Consider the following 26,957-nt stretch of genomic DNA (forward strand, 5'->3'; position numbering starts at 1 on the left):
TTAGCAGGTCATTATTATTACTTAAGAAAACTAAGTCTTCTCAATATTAACAGAGCTAAGTTTTGTTCACAACTGTGTAACCTTCTGTATTTGCCTTTAACATCTTCTTTTGTCACTTTGGTTGAATAGATTATGAAGTATTATTTAGTAATAATCCAAGATCCTATTTAGTCAAATGTTCAAACCTTTTGATGCTTTGACAACTTCCCCAAATCAGTCTTTTTTTTTTTTTTTTTTTTTTTTTGTGCGGTACACGGGCCTCTCACTGCTGTGGCCTCTCCCGTTGCAGAGCACAGGCTCCGGACGCGCAGGCCCAGCAGCCATGGCCCACGGGCCCAGCCGCTCCGCGGCACATGGGATCCTCCCGGACCGGGGCACGAACCCGCATCCCCTGCAGCGGCAGGCGGACTCCCAACCACTGCACCACCAGGGAGGCCCCCAAATCAGTCTTTTTGACCTCAAAGTTATTTTGAGGCTTCCCTGAGGGCCTGTGGAAAATCTCAAAGGTTTTGCCTCTCACCTTGTAAAAGAGAGATGCTAAACTAATTAAACTTACTGTATGTTAGCTTACATGGAAAACATTGTCAAATATGTGATGACAAACCTACTTATGTTATATTGGTATGGATAAATGTTATTAATATAAGGGTTCTAGAAATGTTATGAAATTCCTAAAAATCTGATATGTCCTGGGATTATATCAGTCATAATTCCAGTTACTATCTTAAAAAATGTTACATGTCACAGAAATAACCCAATTTCCTTTTCAATTCTATTATAATTAACTCTCATTAGATCTTTAACCATTGGCATTTTTAAGCCTTTTATCATCTACAGACAGTTTTTGTTTTACTCTGATGCTTTTACAAAAGTGAGATTCATAGAATGGACCTTACCAAGTACTCTTGGTCACCAACACTGCTACCATATTACAAGGTGTTGAAACTTTGGTGCATATTTTACAACTAAAGAAGGCTCCACATGACATCTGGTCCTGTGCAAATACTGGAGACCTCAAGGTTAAATTGACAAGGAAGAGTAGCAGATCACATTGAAGTAGACTGCTTCTTTTCAGGATGTTGGATCAAGAATATTTCTTTCCATTCCTCCTTCCCTCTCTGAAAAATTTTCCTAATACTTACACCATGAAGGTCTTTATGATTCTTTAGTTCACATTTTATCTTGTTCTGGCCTGGAAAGATAATGCCATTGTTTACATATTTAAGGGCATTGTGTGTGTTTTAAAGAAACCTCCAAACGACTGTTGGATTTGTCATGATTTTGGTGATTCTGTAGTTCTGCTCACCACAAAATCCTCCCTGATTTCCAATGTCTCAGTTTCTCTGGAAGAAACTCAGCCCTCTCTCTATTATGTCAACCTCTCTAATCCTGGAGGTCCATTTCCCTACCTCTGCTTAACAAGTGCAAACACAGGGAACTTGGAATGCAACCTTGGTACAAAGAAAGGAGCACAAGGCAAGGGTAATCACAATAAAACCACCTGTGTGGTCTATAAACATTTAAATTTCCCATGTAAATGGTAACATACAGTATTTGTATTTCTCTATCTGACTTACTTCACTAAACATAATATCCTCAAGGTCCATCCACATTCTTGTAAATGGCAGAATATCCTTTTTATGGTGGAATAATATTCCAGTGTGTGTGTGTGTGCATGTGTGTGTGTATAATAACTTATATACCTATTTATAAGTTGATGAACACATGTATCAACACATGCATGCATCTTTTTTTTTCTGAGCATACACCTACAATTTATTGTGCATAATTTCTAGCATTGAGATTTACACTGAATATTGCTTTTTTTTTTAACACCGTTATTGGAGTATAATTGCTTTACAATGCTATGCTAGTTCCTGCTGTATAACAAAGGGAATCAGCTATAGATATACATATATTCCTATATATCCTCCCTGGTGCACCTCTCTTCCACCCTCCCTACTCTACCCCTCTAGGTAGACAAAAAACATGAACCTGATTTCCCTGTGTTATGCGGCTGCTTCTGACTAGCTTTCTATTTTATATTTGGTAGTTTATATATGCCCATTCCACTCTCTCACTTCTCCCCAGCTTACCCATCCCGCTCCCTGTGTCCTCAAGTCCATTCTCTATGTCTGTGTCTTTATTCACGTCCTACCCCTAGGTTCTTCAGAACTTTTTCTTTTTTTTTTTTTAGATTCCATATATATGTTAGCATAGGTAATTGTTTTTCTCTTTCTGACTTACTTCACTCTGTATGACAAAATGAAGGTCCATCTATGTCATTACAAATAACTCAATTTCATTTCTTTTTATGGTTGAGTAATATTCCATTGTCTATATGTGCCACATATTTATCTATTCATCTGTCGATGGACACTTAGTTTGCTTCCACGTCCTGGTTATTGTAAATAGTGCTGCAATGAACATTGTCGTGTATATCTGTTTTTGAATTATGTTTTTTTCAGGGTATATGCCCAGTAGTGGGATTGCTGGTTTCTATTGTAGTTCTATTTTTAGTTTTTTAAGGAACCTCCATACTGTTCTCCATAGTGGCTGTATCAAGTTACATTCAAACCAACAGTGCAAGAGGGTTCCTTTTTCTCCATACCTTCTCCAGCATTTATTCTTTGTAGATTTTTTGATAATGGCCATTCAGACCTGTGTGAGGAGATACCTCATTGTAATTTTGGTCTGCATTTCTCTAATGATTAGTGATGTTGAACATCCTTTCTTTTATTTGTTGGCAATCTGTATATCATCTTTGGAGAAATGTCTATTTAGGTCTTCTGCTCACTTTTTGACTGGAGTGTTTGTTGTTTTTAATATTAAGCTGCTTGAGCTGTTTATATATTTTGGAGATTAATCCTTTGTCTTCTGATTCATTTGCAAATATTTTCTCCCATTTTGAGTATTATCTCTTCATCTTGTCTGTAGTTTCCTTTGCTTTGAAAAAGCATAGTTTCATTAGGTTCCATTTGTTTACTTTTGTTTTTATTTCCATTACTCTAGGAGGTGGATCAAATAAGATCTTGCTGTGATTTATGTCAGAGTATTCTTCCTATGTTTTCCTCTAAGAGTTTTATAGTGTCTGGTATTACATTTAGGTCTCTAATCCATTTTGTGTTTATCTTTGTGTATCAAGTTAAAGAGTGTTCTAATTTCGTTCTTTTTTTTTTTTTTTTTCGGTACACGGGCTTCTCACTGTTGTGGCCTCTCCCATTGTGGAGCACAGGCTCCAGACACGCAGGCTCAGCAGCCTTGGCTCATGGACCCAGCTGTTCTGTGGCATGTGGGATCTTCCCGGACCAGGGCAAGAACCCATGTCCCCTGCATTGGCAGGCAGACTCTCAACCACTGTGTCACCAGGGAGGCCCTAATTTCATTCTTTTTCATGTAGCTGTCCAGTTTTCCCAGCACCACTTATTGAAGAGACTGCCTTTTCTCTATTGTATATCCTTGCTTCCTTTGCCATAGATTAGTTGACCATAGGTGCATGGGTTTATCTCTGGGCTTTCTATCCTCTTCCATTGATCTATATTTCTGTTTTTGTGCCAGTACCATGCTGTCTTGATTACTGTAGCTTTGTAGTATAGTCTGAAGTCAGGGAACCTGATTCCTCCAGCTCCGGTTTTCATTCTCAAGATTACTTTGGCTATTAGAGGTCTTTTGTGTTTCCATACAAATTGTGAGTTTTTTTGCTCTAGTTCTGTGAAAAATGCCACTGGTAGTTTGGTAAGGATTGCACTAAATCTGTAGATTGCTTTCGGTAGTATAGTCATTTTCACAAGGTTGATTCTTCCAATCCAAGAACATGGTATATCTCTCCATCTGTTTGTGTCATCTTTGATTTGTTTCATCAGTGTCTTACAGTTTTCTGCATAAAATTCTTTTGTCTCCATAGGTAGGTTAATTCCTAGGTATTTTATTCTTTTTGCTGCAATGGTAAATGTGAGTGTTTCCTTAATTTCTCTTTCAGATTTTTCATCATTAGTGTATAGGAATGCAAGAAATTTATGTGCATTAATTTTGTATCCTGCTACTTTACCAAATTCATTGATTAGCTCTAGTAGTTTCCTAGTAGCATCTTTAAGATTCTCTACATACTGTATCATGTCATCTGCAAACATGACAGTTTTACTTCTTTTCTGATTTGGATTCCTATTATTTCTTTTTCTTCTCAGATTTCTGTGGGTAAAACTTCCAAAACTATGTTGAATACCAGTGGTGAGAGTGGCAACCTTGTGTCCTTCCTGATCTTAGTAGAAATGGTTTCAATTTTTCACCATTGAGAACGATGTTGGCTGTGGGTTTGTCATATATGGCCTTTATTATTTTTAGGTAAATTCCCTCTATGCCTTCTTTCTGGAGGTTTTTATCATAAATGGGTGTTGAATTTTGTCAAAATGTTTTTCTGCATCTACTAAGATGATCATATTAGATAGTTTTTCTCCTTCAATTTATTATATGGATTATCACATTGATTTGCATATATTGAAGAATACTTGCATTCTTGGGATAAACCCCAATTGATTGTGGTGTATGAACCTTTTATGTGCTGTTGGATTCAGTTTGTTAGTATTTTGTTGAGGATTTTTTCATATATGTTCACCAGCGATATTGGCCTGTAGTTTCTTTTTTTGTGACATCTTTGTCTAGTTTTGGTATCAGGGTGATGGTAGCCTCATAGAATAAGTTTGGGAGTATTCCTTCCTCTGCTATATTTTGGAAGAGTTTGAGAAGGATAGGTGTTAGCTGTTCTCTAAATGTTTGACAGAATTCACCTGTGAAGCCATCTGGTCCTGGGCTTTTGTTGTTGGAAATTATTAATCACAGTTTCAATTTCACTGCTTGTGATTGGTCTGTTTATATTTTCTATTTCTTCCTGGTTCAGTCTCTGAAGGTTGTACTTTTCTAAGAATTTGTGCATTTCTTCCAGGTTGTCCATTTTATTGGCGTATACTTTCTTGTAGTATTCTCTCATGATCCTTTGTATTTCTCCATTGTCAGTTGTTACTTCTCCTTTTTCATTTCTAATTCTATTGATTTGAGTCTTCTCCCTTTTTTTTCTTGATGGTTCTTGTTAATGGTTTATCAATTTTGTTTATCTTCTCAAAGAACTAGCTTTTAGGTTTATGGATCTTTGCTATTGTTTCCTTCATTTGTTTTCATTGATTTCCAATCTGATCTTTATGATTTTTTTCCCTCAACTTACTTTGGGGTTTTTTTGTTCTTCTTTCTCAAATTGTTTTAGGTGTAAGGTTAGGTTGTTTTTTTGAGATTCTTCTTTCTTGAAGTCGTATTGTATTGCTATAAACTTCCCTCTTAGAACTGCTTTTGCTTCATCCCATAAGTTTTGGGTCATTTTATTTTCATTGTCACTTGCTTCTAGGTATTTTTTTATTTCCTCTTTGATTTCTTCAGTGACCTCTTTGTTATTTAGTAGCATATTTTTTAGCCTCCATGTGTTTGTATGTTTTACAGTCTTTTATTGTTCCTGTAATTGATGTTTAGTCTCATAGTGTTTTGGTTGGTATAGATACTTGATAAATTTTCAATTTTCTTAAATTTACAAAGGCTTGATTTGTGACCCAAGATACAGTCTATCCTGGAGAATAGTCCATGAGCACTTGAGAAGAAAGTGTATTTTGCTGTTTTTGGACGGAATGTCCTAAAAATATTAAATAAGTCCATCTTGTTTAACGTATCACTTAAAGCTTGTGTTTCCTTATTTATTTTCATTTTTGATCATCTGTCTATTGTTGAAAGTGGGGTGTTAAACTCCCCTACTATTATTGTGTTACTCTCGATTTCCCCTTTTATGGCCATTAGCTACTGCTTTTTGTATTGAGGTTCTCCTATGTTGGGTGCATAAATATTTATAATGGTTATATCTTCTTGGATTGATCCCTTGATCATTATGTAATGTCCCTCTTTGTCTCTTGTAATAATTCTTTATTTGAAAGTCTATTTTTTCTGGTATGAGGATTGCTCCTGCAGTTTTCTTTTAATTTCCATTTATAGGGAGTATCTTTTTCCATCCCCTCACTTTCAGTCTGTATGTGTCCCTAGGTCTGAAGTGGGTCTCTTCTAGACAGCATATATATGTGTCTTGTTTTTGTATCCATTCAGGCAGTCTATGTCTTTTGGATGGAACATTTAAGGTAATTATCAATATGTATGTTCCTATTACCATTTTCTTAATTGTTTTAGGTTTGTTTTTGTACATCTTTTCCTTCTCTTGTATTTCTTGTCTAGAGAAGTTCCTTTTGCATTTGTTGTAAAGCTGTTTTGGTAGTGTTGAATTCTCCTAGCTTTTGCTTGTCCATAAAGGTTTTAATTTCTCCATCGAATCTGAATGAGATCCTTGTTTTGTAGAGTAATCTTGGTTATAGGTTTTTCCCTTTCATCACTTTAAATATGTCCTTCCATTCCCCTCTGGATTGCAGAGTTTCTGCTGAAAGATCAGCTAATAACCTTATGGGGATTCCCTTGTATGTTATGTGTTGCCTTTCCCTTGCTGTTTTTAAAATTTTTTCTTTGTGTTTAATTTTTGATAGTTTGAATAATGTGTGTCTCAGTGTGTTTCTCCTTGGATTTATCCTGTATGGGACGCTCTGTGTTTCCTGGACTTGATTGACTACTTCCTTTCCATATATTAAGGAAGTTTTCAACTTAATCTCTTCAAATATTTTCTCAGTCCCTTTCTTTTTGTCTTCTTCTTGGACTCCTATAATTCGAATATTGGTGCATTGAATGTTGCCCCAGAAGTCTCTAAGAGTGTCCTCAATTCTTTTCATTCTTTTTTCTTTATTCTGCTCTGTGGTAGTTATTTCCACTATTTTATCTTCCAGCTCACTTATCCTTTCTTCCACCTCAGTTATTCTGCTTTTGATTCCTCTAGAGAATTTTTAATTTCATTTATGGTATTGTTCATCACTGTTTGTTGTTTAGTACTTCTAGGTCTTTTTAAACATTTTTAAAAAAATTTTCTCCATTCTATTTCCAAGATTTTGGATCATCCTTAGTATCATTACTCTGAATTATTTTTCAGGTAGACTATTTCCTCTTCATTTGTTTGGTCTGGTGGGTTTTTAGCTTGCTCCTTCCTCTGCTGTGTATTTCTTTGTCTTCTCATTTTGCTTAATTTACTCTGTTTGGGGTCTCCTTTTTGCAGGCTGAAGATTCGTAGTCCCTGTTGTTGTTGTGTTCTTCTCCCAGTGGGTAAGGTTGGTTCAGTGTTTTCTGTAGGCTTCCTGGTGGAGGGGACTGGAGCCTGTGTTCTGGTGGATGAGGCTGCACCTTGTCTTTCTGGTGGGCAGAACCATGTCCCATGGTGTGTTTTGGGGTGTCTGTGAACTTATTATGATTTTAGTCAGCCTCTCTGCTAATGGGTGGGTTTGTGTTTCTGTCTTGCTAATTGTTTGGCATAGGGTATCCAACACCGTAGCTTGCTGGTTGTTGAGTGGAGCTGGGTCTTTGCATTGAGATGGAGATCTCTGGGAGAACTTTCACCTTTTCATATTATGTGGAGCTGGGACATCTCTGGTGAACCTATGTCCTGAACTTGGCTCTCCCACTTCAGAGGCTCAGGCCTTATACTTGGCCAGAGCATCAAGACCCTGTCAGCCACATGCCTTAGAAGAAAAGGGAGAAAATAAAAGAAAAAAAGAAGATAAATAAATAAAGTTTTTTAAATTAAAAAAATATATTAAAAATAAAAAGTTATAAAAAAAAAGAAAGAAAGAAGAGAACAACCAAACCAAAAAGCAAATACAGCAATGCTAAAAAGCACTAAAAACTACACTAAAAAAAGAAGAAGAAATGGACAGGCAGAACCCTCGGACAAATGGCAAAAGCAAAGGTATACAGACAAAAATCACACAAAGACACATACACATATACACTCACAGAAAGAGAAAATGGAAAAATATATATATAAAAAAGAAGGAAGAGAGCAACCAAATCAGTAAACAAATCTACCAATGATACTAAGCTCTTAATACTAAACTAAGATAAACATAAAACCAGAAACGAATTAGATGCAGAGAGCAAACCCCAAGTCTAAAGTTGCTCCCAAAGTCCACTGCCTCAATTTTGGGATGATTTGTTGTCTTTTCCGGTATTCCAGAGATGCAAGGTACATCAAGTTGTCTGTGGAGATTTAATCCACTGCTCCTGAGGCTGCTAGGAGAAATTTCCATTTCTCTTCTTTGTTTACACCGCTCCCGGGGTTCAGCTTTGCATTTGACACTGCCTCTGCTTGTATGTTGCCTCAGCGCGTCTGTTTCCCTCCCAGAGAGGACAAGATTAAAGTAGCAACTGATTAGGGGGCTCTGGCTCACTCAGGCAGGGAGTAGGGAGGTGTTCAGAATGCGGGTGAGCCTGTGATGGCAGAAGCCGGTATGACGTTACACCAGCCTGAGGAGCACCCTTTGTTTTCCCGTGGAAGTTGTCCCTGGATCATAGGACCCTGACAGTGTCAGGCTTTACAGGCTCCTGGGAGGGGAGGTGTGGATAGTAACCTGTGCTTGCACACAAGCTTCTTGGTGGCAGCAGCAGCAGGCTTAGCATCTCATTCCCGTCTCTTGGTGTCTGTGCTGATGGCTGCAGCTCCTGCCTATTTCTGAAGCTCATTTAGGCAGTTCTCTGTATCCCTTCTCCTTGCGCTCCTGGAAACAATGGTCTCTTGCCTCTTAGGCAGTTCCAGACTTTTCCCCGGATTCTTTCCCATCTAGTTGTGGTGCTCTAGCTCCCTTCAGATTGTGTTCATGCAGACAACCCCAGTCCTCTCCCTGGGATCTGACCTCTGAAGCCTGAGCCTCAGCTCCCAGCCCTCAACCACCTCAGTTGGTGAGCAGACAAGCCTCTCAGGCTGGTGAGTGCTGGTCAGAACAGATCCTCTGTGCAGGAATCTTTCTGCTTTGGTCTCTGCACCCCTGTTGCTGCACTCTCCTCTGTGGCTCTGAAGATTCCACCCACCCTCTTCTCCACCAGAGAAGGGGCTTCCTAGTGTGTGGAAACTTTTCCTCCTTCACAGCTCCCTCCCAGAGGTGCCGATCCTGTCCTTATTCTTTTGCCTCTGTTTTAACTTTTTTTTTCCCAACCCATGGATGCAGGGAGTTTCTTGCCTTTTGAGAAGTCTGATGTCTTCTGCCAGCATTCAGTAGGTGTTTTGTAGGAGTTGTTCCACATGTAGATGTAGGTTTTTGTTGTTGTTGTTGTTGTTGTTGTTGTTTTTTGTTTTTTGTTTTTTTTTTTTTTTTTTTGCGGTACGCAGGCCTCTCACTGTTGTGGCCTCTCCCATTGTGCAGCACAGTCTCTGGATGCGCAGGCTCAGTAGCCATGGCTCATGGGCATAGCCACTCCATGGCATGTGGGATCTTCCCGGACTGGGGCACAAACCCACATCCCCTGCATCGGCAGACAGACTCTCAACCACTGCACCACCAGGGAAGCCCTAGATGTAGTTTTGATGTGTTTGTGGGTAGGAAGGTGATCTCCACCTCTTACTCTTTCTCCATCTTGAAGGTGCCTCCATGTATCTTTTTGAAACAGTGTTTTGTTTTTTTTTTTACTTTTTTTCAAATATACACCCAGGAGTTTAATTGCTAAATCTTACAAAAGTTCTATTTTTAGTTTTTTTTTGTGTGTGTGTGGAAACTCCATACTTTTTCCATAGTGACTGCACCAATTTATGTTCTCACCAACAGTACACAATTGTTACATTTTCTCCACATCCTCTCCAATATTTGTCATCTGTAGACTTTTCAATGAAAGCAAAAGTCAGGTGTGACAGGTGTGAGGTGATATCTCAAAATAAATCTATATAACAAAACACAAATGGACTCACAGATAGAAACAAACTAGTGGTTACCATTGGGGAGAAAGGGAGGGACAGGATGGGGTATGGAAATAAGAGATACAAGCTACCATATATAAAATAGATAAGTAATAAGGATATATTGTATGGTACAGGGAAATATAGCCATTATTTTATAATAAGTTTAAATTTATTTAATCTATAAAAGCATTGAATCACTATGCAGTATATTGAAAATAATATAATATTCTAAGTCAGCTATACTCCAATTTAAAAATACCCTGGCCTCCACTGTCATCTTTCCAGCCCCAAGTTATAGACTCAATTGGGGATTTTCAGGAAGCATTCATGAGTCAAAATTAGTTTCCACTCTCATATCCCTACTCCCCTGGTTAGGAGTAAGTGCAAATAGGGCTGTAGTCAGAAATGTCTCCTTACTCTTGAAGATATTGCAGAATCTGTTGCTAAAACAATAGCTGCCTCACAAAAATCACTGGACTCTCTGGTCAGATTTTTTCTTGATAAAAGAATAGCTTTTTATCATCTTTTAGATGATCAAGGAGGTGTTGTGCTATAGCCAACACCGCTTTCTGCACCTGGATTAACTCCTGTGGGAAAGTTGAGACTCAGCTACATAAGATCACTGAACAATCCATTTGGCTTGAGAAAGTGACTCCTTCAGTGAGGTCTTTTTTTTAACATTTAATCCTGATCGGTTTGGGTCTCAGGGACCATGGCTCTGAAGTGCACTAGACATTGGGAATTATCCTGTTTGTAATAATCAAAGCAGCCTCCTTGGTGTACTGCTCTCTCTCAAAAGCCTTGCATGCATGTTTTCAGCCACTGACCACTAAGCAAATAATCTCTCTAAGACTAGAATGTCAGAAAAGGAATGAAGAGGATGACCTACTTTAAAAATGTGAACCTGAAATTATGACTTGTAAATACCAGACTGAGGTTCAGCAAAAAAACTGCAAGAACTCCAGAGTCACAGCTGGGAGTAGTGCTAATGCCTTAAATTGTTATCACTTCTCTCAGTTAGGCTGAGAGTCTGATCAAAAGGGAGGAATTGTTAAAAACAAGATAAGTCCAAAATGGAGTCAATTATGCTAAGCCCTGCATCACCAAACAAAGACTTAATTATAGTTTCATCTCTCTTAGAAATGAGATCTTAAAATAATCAATTAGGAATTGCCTGATCAGGACTAACTGTTTAATCTGCCTAATAGACTTCTGCTTTTCCCTAAAGGAAAGTAATTCTGCAAAAACAACAAACTTTTTTTGCCTAGTATAACTTCCTTGTTCCTGCTCCTTTATGCCTGTAAAGGTTTGTCATTTTGTTCAGCTCCTGGTGACCTTTTCTACCTGCTAGACTGGGTGCTGCCCAATTTGAATGAATTTTGTTCAAATAAACTCTTAATATTTGTAATATGTCTCCGTTTGTCTTTAATAGTTCACATACATAGACATACACAGAAACTTTTGAACTCACAAAAAAAATGTTCTGGTCTTTAGGTATTTTGGGAGTGATCACTTTTGGAGTTTCAAACTTTTGTAATCCCACTTAGCAGTACTAAACTTATTTTATCTTAAATTCTTCTTATTTCTTTCTATAAAACTACTGGGGACTTAGCATATAATACATGGTGGTGAGAAACTGCCTGCCATAGGAGTCCCCACATCACTTCCAGTCCATCGTGACATTATGACAGACTGAACGAAAGCACACCGATTTCCTGTAACTAGACTTGTCACAGGAAAATGGCCAGTTACAGAAAACCCTCAGTCCCTAACACTGAACTTCCTTTTCTAAAATGTTCCTAGACTTCTGGCTTGCCCCCTCCAGCCAACCAAAGACTGCCAGCTACACGTTGAGTCCCCTCCACTTCTACATTCCACATTAATAGATTGTTTGCCATTTCCATATTTCTTCTTTTTACTCTATAAGATTTACTCTCCTTTTTAATACCCTTAATCTCTACTGAAATGAAAGTGATGGTGGATATGTTCCTTGATGTTTATGGATAAACATAATTTTATTATTTTATTATGTGTTAATTTTGTGTCAAGCTCAGTTTTGTCTTTGACAATAGTGTAATGTATATTTACTTGCTTCTTTCTCACACAAGAAGGAGGCTTTCTGAGGGTAAGAGTGTATATGTTTCTTATTGTATCCATATTGCCTGACACAGTGTCTGGCTCACTGAGAGACCCAATTGATATTAAGTGGACAAAAGCATGCTGTCTCAATAAAGCTGTTATTTAAAAAAAATATTTAATTTTAATTGTAATATAATATTGGAAATAAAGAACACCCAAATGAGAACAAGCAAAAGCTATATTTTCAGTTTTTAATAGTAAAGAAGACAGCCACCATCACTTGCATTTTGGCAGATACTCAAAGGCAGGCAGAGGAGTGGGAAAACTTTATAGTGGGGAAAAGAGGAAGGTTTCAGAAATGCCCTGAAAGGATGTTGTTGATATGGAGAAGCTATATGAGGATAACTAGAAGCGAAGCATCCTGTGTGATTGCTTGGAAGTGTATATTTGGCTTTCTCAGGTTGGTCCTAACTTGGAAGCAGGACAAAAAAAGGGAAACTGTCAAGTCCTTGCCATTTTGGGCTAATTGTTACAGAGGTTTTGTTTGGCTTCCTAAACTGATTTCATAATAGTCTGATGTCCTAGAAGTCTGACTTATAGATAGTAGGTTGGCTTCCTGGGTCTGTTACTGTAGATAATTGGTTGTCTCACTGGGTTGGTTGCTGCCAACTGTGGGTCAGCGTTCTATTCCCATATATGGTCTGGCCATTGTCAATTTGTATATTCTGTCTTCAATTCCTAAGAAACATGCTTTTGCTAGTTCATTCTTCTTAAAGAGCAGATCTGTTTTGTCTTATGCAGGTGGCAAAATTTTTAGGTATCCTCCTGACCTACCAAGAAAAGTCAAAATTATTTAGCCTGACACATTCCAATCTCAGGGTGTCTTCTCAGCCTTTATAGCCTGCTGTTCTCTTCCATGCTTCTTGCACTGCAAGGAAACTGGGGTCCTTGCTACTGTGAAACATATCCATGCTTTCTTGCTTTTGTGCCTTCAAGTCAGCTCTTTTTCTTTTTCTGGTCTCTTTTCCACCCATTCCTCATCTCTGCCAATTCCCATTATGCTATTCCTAAAGGCCAAGTCTAAATATGTTTTCCTCTTCTGAATATTCCATAAAATTTCACTTTAAATACTTTTTCATGGTTTAGCAGTAGGTAAGTATAATATGTATCCATTGCTTTTATCTATGCTAGGGAAATTATCTAAACCTTGAAAGTTAATAATGCACCCATAGATACATTTCTTTTTTTTTATCGTGAGACTATAATCTTATATCTTTAAAGAAAAATAATATTAGATGGGTTTTTTCATAAGTAGTTAAGAGTATTTGGCTTGCCAAATAAACTGATTAAAATATGGAAATGAAGTATGTTAACTTATACATCAGGTCACAAGAAATAATTTTTGTTTTTAGTGAAAAATATGGAGTACACAAATAAACCACAATCTCAATGAAAAAGACAAACACTATTCTTAAAGACCCATATTACCAGGTGACATTACTCAGCTATTGGTATCTTCATAAATCCCAAGCCCATAATTTGGTCTGAAATAGCACTTGCAATGAACTTAATTGCTAATGTCAACATAACAATTTCAAAGTAAAGTTTTTTACAGATGTGAAAGGAAGTTCTTAAGCTACCAGAATAGAAACTAATTCACCTCCTAAGAAAGATAGTCAGTTGGCTTTAAGCTGGAAAAGATAAGAAAATAAACTGAGAGACTACATGACAGATAATGATGTCACCGCTAGCTTTGAAGTCAACATATAACTATCAGAAAAAAATACATTTGTGAAGCAGTTTTATTCTAAAGAAAAGCAGTTTCATATAAATTGCAGCAGCAATATATATATATATATAAACAATGATGCATTATCCCCAGTAGGATTTATCTAAAGAATGGAAAGCTGTATTAACGCTAAAAAATCCATCAGTGTAATTCACCCTATTAACAAGACAAAGAAATAACACCTTATGATCCTCCTAATAGATGCAAAAAAGCATTTGAAAAAATTCAATACCTATTCCTGAAAACGACTTTGCACGGACAGGGAAGAGATAGAACTTCTTCAATGAGGTAAGGGGGCATTTTAAGATAAAACTGTAGTTAACATTATACTTAATGATGAAATATTGAACTCTTTCTTGATAAGATCAGAAGTAAGTCAAGGATTCTCATTCTCACAACTTCTATTCAACATTGTACTAGAGATTTGTTTATGTGAAAAATCCTAAGGCATCGGTAAACACCTACTAGACCTAATACGTGGATTCAGCAAAGTCATAGGATGCAAGGTTAATTTGTAAAAAAAACAACTTTTAAAAATATGATAGTAGCAAACATTTCAAAATCAAAAATAAAATTTAAAAATCCATTTACAGTAGTTTCATGAGATATACATTATTTAGAACTTTTTCATTTACAAACAATATGAGCATTCTGTCTTAATGGTCTACATGCATGTTGTATATTGGGCAGTATTTTATACATGTTCTAATTTAATACTGACAACTTTTGAGGTAGATGATTTTGTCTATATTACCCATCCAAATGACACAGCTAGAAAGAAACAGGAATGGAGTTAAACTCTGGGCTGAGAGACTCTAAGTCCATCTTGTTTTAATGATCTATATCTATATCTATATATCTATATCTATATATCTATATCTATATCTATATCTCTATATATGGAAAATATATATAAAGTATGACACTGGTCCACTAATGTTCTAATGAATACTTTTTCCATAGATAGCAATAGACTCAAAGTAGCTTTGGCAAAATGTATATATTTCAAAGTACTTTTATTCATTATAAATAAATGTTATAGAATAAAAGGGAGACTGATTCACTTAGTGAAAAAGTAAAGCAAAGCAAAAAAGAGGAAAATGATAATAATTACTATAGAAACTTCAATATGCTTAGTTTTGTTAATGTCTTGAAAAATTAAAAGTATCAATTCACATGAAATTATAATAAAACATTAAGAAATGTGTGCATTAAAAAAATATTGCTGTCTCAGAAATCCTTGGCAGTCCTAACTACTGCTTTGGTGACTTGCTGGAAGGACTCACATAGCTTAACATAAAGTTATACTCATGCCTAAGATTTATTACAGCAATGAATACAGGGCAAGAGTAGCAGGAAAAAAGAGAAGGCTAGAAATATCAGGTATAGATCTCTTGTCCTTTAGCATGTATTGCACAAACATCATTTTTCTTCAGTTGTGAACTGCAGGGGCATGTAAGAGATATACTTGCCCAGGAAAGACATTAAGGCAGTTGGTCACAAACCTACCAAATGACCAGAGATGGTGCAAACCCCAAGTCAGGCAAAAGGTGCATATCATGAATCTTAATGTTTCCTTTCAGCATGCGGACAGCATCTTTCATTTTGACCCACTCCTTGCCAGTATATAGAATAACATCACTATCCAGTGATGTGAGCATTCCCATTGTCTAGTTCTCAAAGTTTGACAGTCATCACCATGGCTATAGCATAGGCAAGAACTGAATGAAACAGGCCTGCTACATTGATTCTTTCCTTGAGATTGCATAAAATCATTCACAGAAGAATGTTGATAGAATTTTTCTTGGAATTCTGATAAATATTTTTATTGAAAGGAAAGAAAATGTCAGCACAGGACAGATCAGGCTAATAGACCAGCCTGTCTACTATACTAAGGTCATGAGATAAACTTAATGTGGTTTCAATGAATCAGCAACATCACAAGCAAAAACTAAACTCCCATCTACAATAGACCTATTCCTACTAGGCATCAAGATTCAGGGATGCAGGCTGAGATCATGAGCAGAGCACAGCATAGGAGTCTGAGTTCCTTGTGCATTACTGGGTAGTTTCTTAACATTGATAGTTAGATAGATAAACCATGTGGGTCACCTTCTGAATTTTTGATAAAATAAATGTGTAATAGACGTGTGTCTCATAAGCATTAAAAGTTTATACCTACATCTGATGCAGCCTTATATACCCCACTCTAACTCAATATGTACAACATATATTTGCTAAATTGATACATTCTGAGAAAATTAATAGATTGATATACATAAAATACATGTTTTTTTCAAAAATCCGTTTGATCTGTACATGAAAATGTAAACAGCCTTTAAAATCTTTCCTATTATTACCAAAAGTGGCATCCACTATATGTTCCATAAATAGACATTTAGTTCACACTGTAAGAAGTACCAAAATCAAAACATTGCCATTTGGGGAAAAGAAAAAAAGTTCCACTGCAGATTTTATTTAATGAGCAACAGCTGCAGAGAACAGAATCTCCTACAACTGCATCCAAGCAAAGATTGAAAGATTGAAGGTGGGACTCTGAGACCACATGAACAATTTGCTGCTAAAAACAAAACTAAGGTGAAAACACAGAATGTTATATTTAACATAATGAAAGAAATTCTTAAAGGAAACATGTTATTACACTTGTTATTTACTTACTAGTATATATGAATTTAACACTAGAGAAGTATAATCAATCTAAGTTGTTTGCTTGAGTTAAATTGATTTTATTAATTAATTATGGTCCAGTGAGAGATGATGATATTATTTCATATTAAATGTAATTACATGTATAAGAAAAATAGTTAACTCTTATTTCAAATAATTTATATACTTTGGTAAGTAAAGATAGCATAAAATGATGAGGAAACAAAATAAAGAAAACCAACAAAGTAAAAATTTTAAATGTACTTCATGAAGGATATAAATATAATGAGATGAAAAATATAAAGAACTCAGAATATGTTGATTGGAAGCAATTATATAATACAAAGTACAATATCACATGGGTCAAAATTCATTAATTTATGTGATAAATGTTCATTTAGCCCCTAATATGAGCAAGGCTTTATGTTAGATTATTTGAAATATGCAAAGATGGATGTCATAGTTCCTGTTCTCAAAGAGTTTCCACTATATTAGGTAAATAAGATAAATATATGTAATTGTAACATGTGGTATATATAACAATACAAGAAAGATTAACAAAAAGACTCATAGGGTTTTAGGAAAGAAATGGAGTGGTTTCTACAGAGATAAAGAAAAATTTTATGAAGGTGGTAACATTGGAGCAGGATCTTAGAGGACTAACAAATTCATTCATTTCACAGACATTTCTGGAATATCAATTTTGCATCAGATGAATAAAACTAAATTTTTGTTATCTCTGAGCTCATGGTCAGTAAAAAATTAAGCAAATTGCCCAAGGTGATTGAACTCCTGAGAGCAGAACAAAGATTTGAGTCCAGTTAGCCTTGACTCCAGAGCACCTACTTTTAATTATCTCTAACAAAATATTTGCTAAGAGTTGAGAGACAGCATATGAGAACACAGAAACTGGAGAAACTAGTTATGCTTGTTATTTAAATTACCTATTTTATTAAAAACAAGGATGTCAATGAAAAAATTGGTACAAGACAAATGTTAATATTCAGGAATATTTTTAAACATATATTGAGAGGTAACTTTCTAATTTTGAACATGGAAATATGTTTTCTGACTGCATAATCTGATGAACTGATCTCATGTAGCTTTTGACATGGTTGTATGGAAACAAGGCCAGTGGACCATCAAGAGAGAATTCTGGAGGGAAACCCATATTGAGGAGATTAGCAGAGGTGGAGGACCCAAAAACAAAGAATGAGAACCAATAGATCAGAGGTAGAAACAACACCAGGATAATATTTACAGAAAGGACAGTGAGCAGTGAAAAATGCTGCATATTTTAGTGAGTGGGGAACAGAAAAATATTTGATTTGGAGTTTAGGTGATTACTGATAGTTTTGGTGAGAGCACATTTAGTAAGAAGGCAAAATTGGATAGATTTTTTTATTATCTACTACTGCATAACAAGCTACCCTAAACTTAGTAGCTTAAATATATCATTTTGTTTTTCTCATGATCTTATAGGTCAGGAATTAAGGAAAAACTCAATAGGAGTAGTTGTCTATGATTTACCCACAGGGCATCAGCTGGGCTGCATGAGTCAAGAGGATCCTCTTCTAAGATTGTTTCTTCTCTCACATGCCTGTTGCCTCATGTTCTTTGGTATCTCTCTCTCTCTGCTAGTGATTCCAGGGTAACTATGCTTCTTATACAGAGGCATGCTACCAGAACTTAGAAAGCAGAAGCTGAGGTCAATTAAGGACTATGCCTTGAATTGGTACATTCATTTCTGCCATACTCTATTTCTCAAAGCTGTCAAAAATCAGGCTGTTTAAATAGCCAAATATACTGTGTGACAATATAGAATCCACTGCTTGGTGGAAGACTTACAAGGTCACATTGCAGAATATCATACACCATGTTGAGGCCATCTTTAGAAAATACAGTTGACCAGTAGAGTTAAAGAAATTCTAAGTGAGAGAAGACTATTAGGAATGCTGAGCAGTGTTCTATATGTTTGGTAAACACTGAGTAGCTTATAGTAGTTGCAACGGAAGAAATGGTTAAAAAACTGGTGAAGTATTAGACAGAACTCATATCATGAGACCAGAGCTTTTAGAGAAGCCCAAGATTTGTTTGATTTCATTGGTCACAGTTATTTTCAGATAAACTTTTCAGATAAACATAATCAGACTTTTAGCTTATCATACTTGATATTGTTTTCCATTTGACAGGTAACTCACTCAAATCAGTAAAAGCTGTATGAAAATATTGGAATCAGAGGCCAGTAAGGAGGCTATTGTGGTAATCCACATGAGGAGGTAGTTTGAATTAATATTTAAGCTATAGTAATAAGGAAGAGGGAACAGATTCAATGGATGATGAAGATGTAGAGACTTATGGAGTCAATGTGTAAGGGAAGGCCAAAGAAACTATCAGTGAAATCTTTCTGGGTCTAGGCAAGACTGAAGAGATTGTTATATATTTAATTCAGCAATCAACTGGAAGGATATTTTGGAAGCTTTTCAAAAGACTTCATTTAGGTTTACATAAGCTCCATGGCAATTGCTGGAAGTCAACATCCTCCACAAGCAAAATTTTCCTAAAATATTGGCACCAGAAAAGGGTCACAGTTAGGAGGTGGTGGGATCATCTTTGCAGGGAGTAGGCCCTAAGTATCCCCAGGGAAGAGCAGGCAAGGCCTCCCTTCAGGGCTTTCTTTAGATCTACTGACTCACTCTCCTGACGGTGGTAGGGAAATTGGGTAAGAGAAGACGGGGACTCTATGGAAGCCATGGCACAGGATATATGACATCATAAAGTCCCTTATAATCATTATTTATTTTTATTACTTTGTTTCTTCTTAGCACCTGCCATTACATTTTTACTAAAATATAACAAATAAATATGTAGAGAAAGCTCAAAAATAAGGGAGCAGTCACTGATTAGATCCTTATCAAGTAAAATCTTACTCCAAACACTCTTATGCATAATATAGATATTTACTTACAGTGTTTATGTAATCATGTGTCAGTTTTATTTCATCCATTAGGTGGTTTACAATTATGTGCCTTTCTAGTCTTCTACATTTCAACTGATGTCAATATTACTGATCAATATAAAATAATAAAACCTCAGGCTTCTATAGAATTTATAAAACTTTATATATACAGATATAAATATATAATATAAAATATGATATATTAATAGAATATTAGACATTATACATTATTTTAACACACATAAAATATATCTTATATAACATATAATAATACAATGTTAATACTGTTTATGTTATATTGTATATACTAATAAATTATACTATATTATATTAAATAATTAAAGTTTATCAATTATATATAATATTAATATATTACTATATTATTTTTAGTATATATTAATATAAAATATAGTATATATTAATATAAATGTTATGTATTACATATGTATATATATACATACACATAATTTTTTTATCTTGCCAGTGGCTAGCAGGATGCTTGACACATAGTGGATACTCAGTATATTTTGGTGAATGAATAGTTCAAATAACTTTACTTTCTGAGAAAGTTCTAGTTAATTCTGTATGTTAATACAAACATCAATTCTACAACCCTATTTGGAGACCCTCATCTGTTAAAACAGGAAATGTCAACAAGAGAAGTGTGTAAAACAGGGTGATTGATTAACAACCTGACATCAACCTTCAAGGTTAGTGGGTCCCCAGAGTTTCCTACTTACCTCTACTACTCCCAATGGCTAACACACCCACCACCCCACAAAAAATCTCTAACTTGTACTTTAAAATTGGACCTCCTCTTAGAGTAATAAGTCTCCAAGTTGGTTCCCTAATTTATACAAATATATTGTTGTCTTTTTCAATTTGCTTTAAATTTACATCTGTTGTTTCAGAGGCAAAAGGTGATATGGAGGCTTCTTTTGAGATTACTGTACAATGATGTAACACTACTGCAATTCTGTTCCTTTGACTTCAATCATTTTCAAAAGTACAGATGTGGGGGGGAGACCTTCAAGAGAGCAAAGGAGTAAGACGTGGAGATCAACTTCCTCACCACAAATACATCAAAAATACATCTACGTGTGGAACACCTCCTACAGAACACCTACTGAATGCTGGCAGAAGACCTCAGACTTCCCAAAAGGCAAAAAAATCCCCACTTACCTGGGTAAGGCAAAAGAAAAAAGAAGAAAACAGAGACAAAAGAATAAAGACGGAACCTGCACCTCTGGGATGGAGCTGTGAAGGAGGAAAAGTTTCCACATACTAGGAATCCCCTTCACTGGTAGAGAAGGGGGTTGGACAGAGGGGAAGCTTCAGAGTCATGGAGAGTGCAGCAACAGGGGTGCAGAGGGCAAAGCAGAGAGAGTCTTACACACAGGATTGGTGCTGATTAGCACTCATCAGCCTGAGAGGCTTGTCTGCTCACCTGCCAGGGTGGGTGGGGGCTGGGAGCTGAGGCTCAGGCTCAGAGTTCAGATCCCAGGGAGAGGACTGGGGTTGACTGCGTGAAGACACCTGAAGGGGCTACTGCACCACAGCTAGCCAAGAGGGAGTCCAGGGGAAAGTCTGGAATTGCAAAAGAGGCAAGAGACCATTGTTTTGGCATGCATGAGGAGAAGGGATTCCTTCCTTGTGTGCCCACAGAAACCAGAGCACTGCCTAAGGTAGCTCCAGAGATGGGCATGAGCCACGGCTATCAGCTTGGACCCCAGAGATGGGCATGAAATGCTAAGGCTGCTATGCTGCCACCAAGAATCCGGTGTGCAAGCACAGGTCACTATGCACACCGACCCCCCCCACAACAGGAGCCTGTGCAGCCCGCAATGCCAGAGTCCTGTGATCCAGGAAAAACTACTCTGGGAGAACACAAGGCATGACTCAGGTTGTTGTAACATCATGTTGGCTTCTGCCACCACAGGCTCACCCTGCATTCCAATTATGACTATCATACCCCTCCTTCCCCCTGGCCTGAGTGAGCAAGAGTGCCCTAATCAGCCAGTGCTTTAACATTCTCCTGTATGGGCAGGGAACAGATGCTTGAGGGTGACCTACATGGAGAGGTGGGACCAAAACCAAAGCTGAACCACAGGAGATGTGTGAACAAAGAAAAGAAAGGAAAATTTCTCTGTGCAGCCTCAGGAGCAGTGGATTTAATCCCCACAATTAACCTGATGTACCCTGCATTTGTGGAATACTGGAATAGATAACAAATGTTCTCAAAATTGAGGCAGTGGACTTGGGAAGCAACTGTAGACTTGGGTTTGCTGTCTGCGACTGATTTGCTCTTGATTTTTATGTTTATCTTAGTTTAGTTTTTAGTTCTTGTTATCATTCATGGATGAGTTTATTGGCTTTATTGCTCTTTTCTTTTTTTTATTTTAATATTTTTTTAAATTATATTTTTATTTTACTTTTTAAAATTTATTCTTCTTTCTTTATATCTCCCTTTTATTCTGAGCAGTGTGACTGACAGGGTCTTGGTGCTCCAGCTGGTAGTCAGGCCTGAGCCCCTGAGGTGGGAGAGTTGAGTTCAGGACATTTGACCACCAGAGACTTCCTGGCCCCAAGTAATATCAATCAGCGAGAGGACTTTCAGAGATGTACACCCCAACATTAAGACCCAGGTAAACCCAATGGCCAGCAAGCTCCAGTGTCGGATGTGCTATGCCAAACAACTAGAAAGACAGGAACACAAACCCACCCATTAAAAGAGAGGGTGCCTAAAATAATACTAAGTTCACAGATAGACCAAAAGACACCACCAGACGTGGCCCTGCCTACCAGAAAGAAAAGATCCAGCCCCACACAAGAAAACACAGGCAACAGTCACCTCCACAAGGAACCCTACAAAGTCATTGTACAAACCTCACCACTGGGGGCAGGCACTGAGAACAATGGGTACTATGAACCTGCAGCCTGTGAAAGGGAGACCACAAACACAGTAAGTTAAACAAAATGTGAAGACAGAAAAATATGCAACAGATGAAGGAGCAAGGTAAAATCCCAACAGAACAAACAAATGAAGAGGAAATAGGCAGTCTACCTGAAAAGAGTTTAGAGTAGCGATAGTAAATATGATACAAAATCTTGGAAATAGAATGGAAAAAATACAAGAAACACTTAACACGGACTTAGAACTAAAGAGAAACCAAACAATGATGAACAACACAATAAATGAAATGTAAAATTCTCTAGAAGGAATCAACAGCAGACTATCTGAGGCAGAAGAATGGATAAGTGACCTGGAAGATAAAATAGTGGAAATAATTATCACAGAGCAAAATAAAGAAAAAAGAATGAAAAGAATTGAGGACAGCTTTGGAGAACTCTGGGACAATATTAAGCTCACCAACATTCGAATTACAGGAGTCCAAGAAGAAAAAGAGAAAAAGAAAGGGACTGAGAAAATATTTGAAGAGATTATAGTTGAAAACCTCCCTAACATAGGAAAGGAAATAGTCAATCAAGTCCAGGAAACACAGAAAGTCTCACATAGGATAAATCCAAGAAGAAACATGCCAAGACACATATTATTCAAACTGTCAAAAATGAAATGCAAAGAAAAAATATTAAAAGCAACAAGGGAAAAACAACAAATAACATACAAGGGAATCCCCATAAGGTTAACAGCTTAACTTTTAGCAGAAACTCTACAAGACAGAAGGGACTGGCAGGACATATTTAAAGTGATGTAAGGAAAAAACCTACCACCAAGATTACTCTATCCAACAAGGATCTCATTTAGATTTGACAGAGAAATTAAAATCTTGACAGACAAGCAAAAGCTAAGAGAATTCAGTGCCACAAAGCCAGCTTTCCAACAAATGCAAAAGGAACTTCTCTAGGCAGGAAACACAAGAGAAGGAAAAGACCTACAAAACCAGACAACAAACAATTATGAAAATGGTAATAGGAACATATGTATCGATAATTACCTTAAATGTAAATGGATTAAATATTCCATCCAAAAGACAGAGAATGGCTGAATGGATACAGAAACAAGACCCATATATATGCTGTCTAAAAGAGACCCACTTCAGACATAGGGAAACATACAGACTGAAAGTGAGGGGATGGAAAATGATGCTCACTGCAAATGGAAATTAAAGCTGGAGTACCAATTCTCATATCAGACAAAATAGACTTTAAAATGAAGACTATTATAAGAGACAAAGAAGGACACTACATAATGATCAAGGGATCAATCCAAGAAGAAGATATAAACATTGTAAATATTTATGCACCCAACATAGGAGCACCTCAATACATAAGGCAATAGTTAATGGCCATAAAAGGGGAAGTCGACAGTAATAATATAATAGTAGGGGACTTTAACACCTGACATTCAACAAGAAACAGATCATCCAAAATGAAAATAAACAAGGAAACACAAGCTTCAAATGATACATTAAACAAGATGGATTTATTTGATATCTATTGGCCATTCCATCCGAAAACAACAGAATACAATTTCTTTCCAAGTGCTCAAGGAACATTCTCCATGATAGGTCATATCTTGGATCACAAATTAAGCCTTCGTAAATTTAAGAAAACTGAAATTGTATCAAGTATCTATATCATGAGAGATGAGCAAAAGCAACTATATGCCAGTAAAATGGACAACCTGAAAGCAATGGACAAATACTTAAAAAAGCGCAACCTTCAGAGACTGAACAAGGAAGAAATAGAAAATATAAACAGACCAATCACAAGCACGGGAATTAAGACTGTGACTAAAAATCGCCCAACAAACAAAAGCCCAGGACCACATGGCTTCACAGGCAAATTCTATAAAATATTTAGAAAACAGCTAACACCTATCCTTCTCAAACTCTTCCAAAATATAGCAGAAGGACGAACACTCCAAACTCATTCTACGAGGCCACCATCACCCTGATAACAAAACCAGACAAAGATGTCACAAAAAAAGAAAACCACAGGCCAATATCGCTGGTGAACATAGGTGCAAAAATCCTCAACAAACTACTAGCAAACAGAGTCCAACAGCACATTAAAAGGATCATACACCATGATCAAGTGGGGTTTATCCCAGGAATGCAAGTATTCGTCAGTATATGCAAATCAATCAATGTGATACACCATATAACAAACTGAAGGATAAAAACCGTATGGTAATCTCAGTAGATGTAGAAAAAGCTTTTGACAAAATTCAACACCCATTTATGGTAAAAAATACTCTCTAGAACGTAGGCATAGAGGGAACCTACCTCACCATAATAACGGCCATATATGAAAAACCCACAGCCAATACCATTCTCAATGGTGAAAAAAAGAAATAATTTCCTCTAAGATCAGGAATAAGACAAGGTTGCCCAGTCTCACTACTATTATTCAACATAGTTTTAGATGTTAGAGCCACAATAATCAGAGAAGAAAAAGAAATAAAAGGAATCCAAAATGGAAAAGAAGAAGTAAAACTCACTGTTTGCAGATGACATGATACTATACATAAAGAATACTAAAGACAATACCAGAAAACTACTAGAGCTAATCAATTAATTTGGTAAAGTAGCAGGACACAAAATTAATCCACAGAAATCTCTTGCATTCCTATACACTAATGATGAAAAATCTGGAAGAGAAATTAAGGAAACACTCCCATTTACCATTGCAACAAATATAATAAGATGCCTAGGAATAAACCTCCCTAAGGAGACAAAAGACCTGTATGCAGAAAACTGTAAGACACTGATGAAAGAAATTAAAGATGATACAAACAGATTGAGAGATATAGCATGTTCTTGGATTTGAAGAATCAACATTGTGAAAATAACTATACTACACAAAGCAATCTATGGATTCCATGCAATCCCTATCAAACTACCAATGGCATTTTTCACAGAACCAGAACAAAAAAATTCACAATTTGTATGGAAACACAAAAGACCCCGAATAGCTAAAGCTATCTTGAGAAAGAAAAACAGAGCTGGAGAAATCAGGCTCCCTGACTTCAGACTAAACTACAAAGCTACAGAAATCAAGACAGTATGTTACTGGCACAAAAACAGAAATATAGATCAATGGAACATGATAGAAAGCCCAGAGTTAATCCCACACACATATGATCACCTTGTCTTTCATAAAGGAGGAAAGAATATGCAGTGAAGAAAAGACAGCCTCTTCAATAAGTAGTGCTGGGAAAACTGGACAGCTACATGTAAAACAATGAAATTAGAACACAGCCTAACATGATACACAAAAACAAATTCAAAATAGGGGCCCTGAACCAAGATGGTGGAGTAGAAGGGTGTGGTCTCACTCCCTCTTGTGAGAATACCAGAATCACAACTAGCTGCTGGACATTTTAAAAGACACTGTAACTCACCAAAAAAGATACCCCACATCCAAAGACAAAGAGAAGCCACAATAAGATGGTAGGAGGGGCACAATCACAGTAAAATCAAATCCCATAACTGCTGGGTGGGTGACTCACAGACTGGAGAACACTTATAAAACAGAAGTCCATCCACTGGAGTGAAGGTTCTGAGTCCCACATCAGGCTTCCCAACCTTGGGGTCCGGCAACAGGAGGAGGAATTCCTAGAGAATAAGACTTTGAAGGCTAGTGAGATTTGATTGCAGGATTTCGACAGGACAGGGGAAACAGAGACTCCACACTTGGAGGGCACACACAAAGTAATGTGTGCATCACGACTCAGGGGAAGGAACAGTGACCCCACAGGAGACTGAACCAGGCCTATCTGCTAGTTTTGGAGGGTCTCCTGCAGAGGCAGGAGAGTGGCTCTGGCTCACTGTAAACACAAGGACACTGACAGCAGAAGTTCTAGGAAGTATCCCTTGGCTTGAGCCCTCCCAGAGTCTGCCATTAGCCCCAGAAAAGAGCCCAGGTAGGCTCCAGTAGTGGGTTTCCTCAGGCCAATAAACCAACAGGGAGGGAACCCAGCCCCACCCATCAGCAGTCAAGTAGATTAAAGTTTTACTGAGCCCTTCCCCCCAGAGCAAAAGCCAGCTTTACCCACCACCAGTCCATCCCATCAGGAAACTTGCAAAAGCCTGTTAGATAGACACATGTACCAGAGGGAAAACAGAAGAAGCAAGAAGCAGTACAATCCTGTAGCCTGTGGAACAAAAACCACATTCACAGAAAGATAGGCAAGACGAAAAGGCAGAGGGCTATGTATGAGATGAAGGAACAAGATAAAACCCCAAAAATACAACAAAATGAAGTGGAGATAGGCAACCTTCCAGAAAAAGAATTCAAAATAATGATAGTGAAGATGATCCAGAACCTTGGAAAAAGAATGGAGGCAAAGATCAAGAAGATGCAAGAAAGACCTAGAAGAATTAAAGAACAAATAAACAGAGAGGAAAAATACAAACTGAAATGAAAACTACACTAGAAGGAATCAATAACAGAATAACTGAGGCAGAGGAACAGTTAAGTGACCTGGAAGACAGAATGGTGTAATTCACTACTGTGGAATACAATAAATAAAAAAAAGAATGAAAAGAAATGAAGACACCCTAAGAGACTTCTGGGACAACATTAAATGCAACAACATTCGCATTATAGGGGTCCCAGAAAGAGAAGACAGAGAGAAAGGACCAGAGAAAATA

Source organism: Mesoplodon bidens (assembly GCF_964165515.1).
Source record: "Mesoplodon bidens genome assembly, chromosome: 7".
Lineage (NCBI taxonomy): Eukaryota > Metazoa > Chordata > Mammalia > Artiodactyla > Ziphiidae > Mesoplodon > Mesoplodon bidens.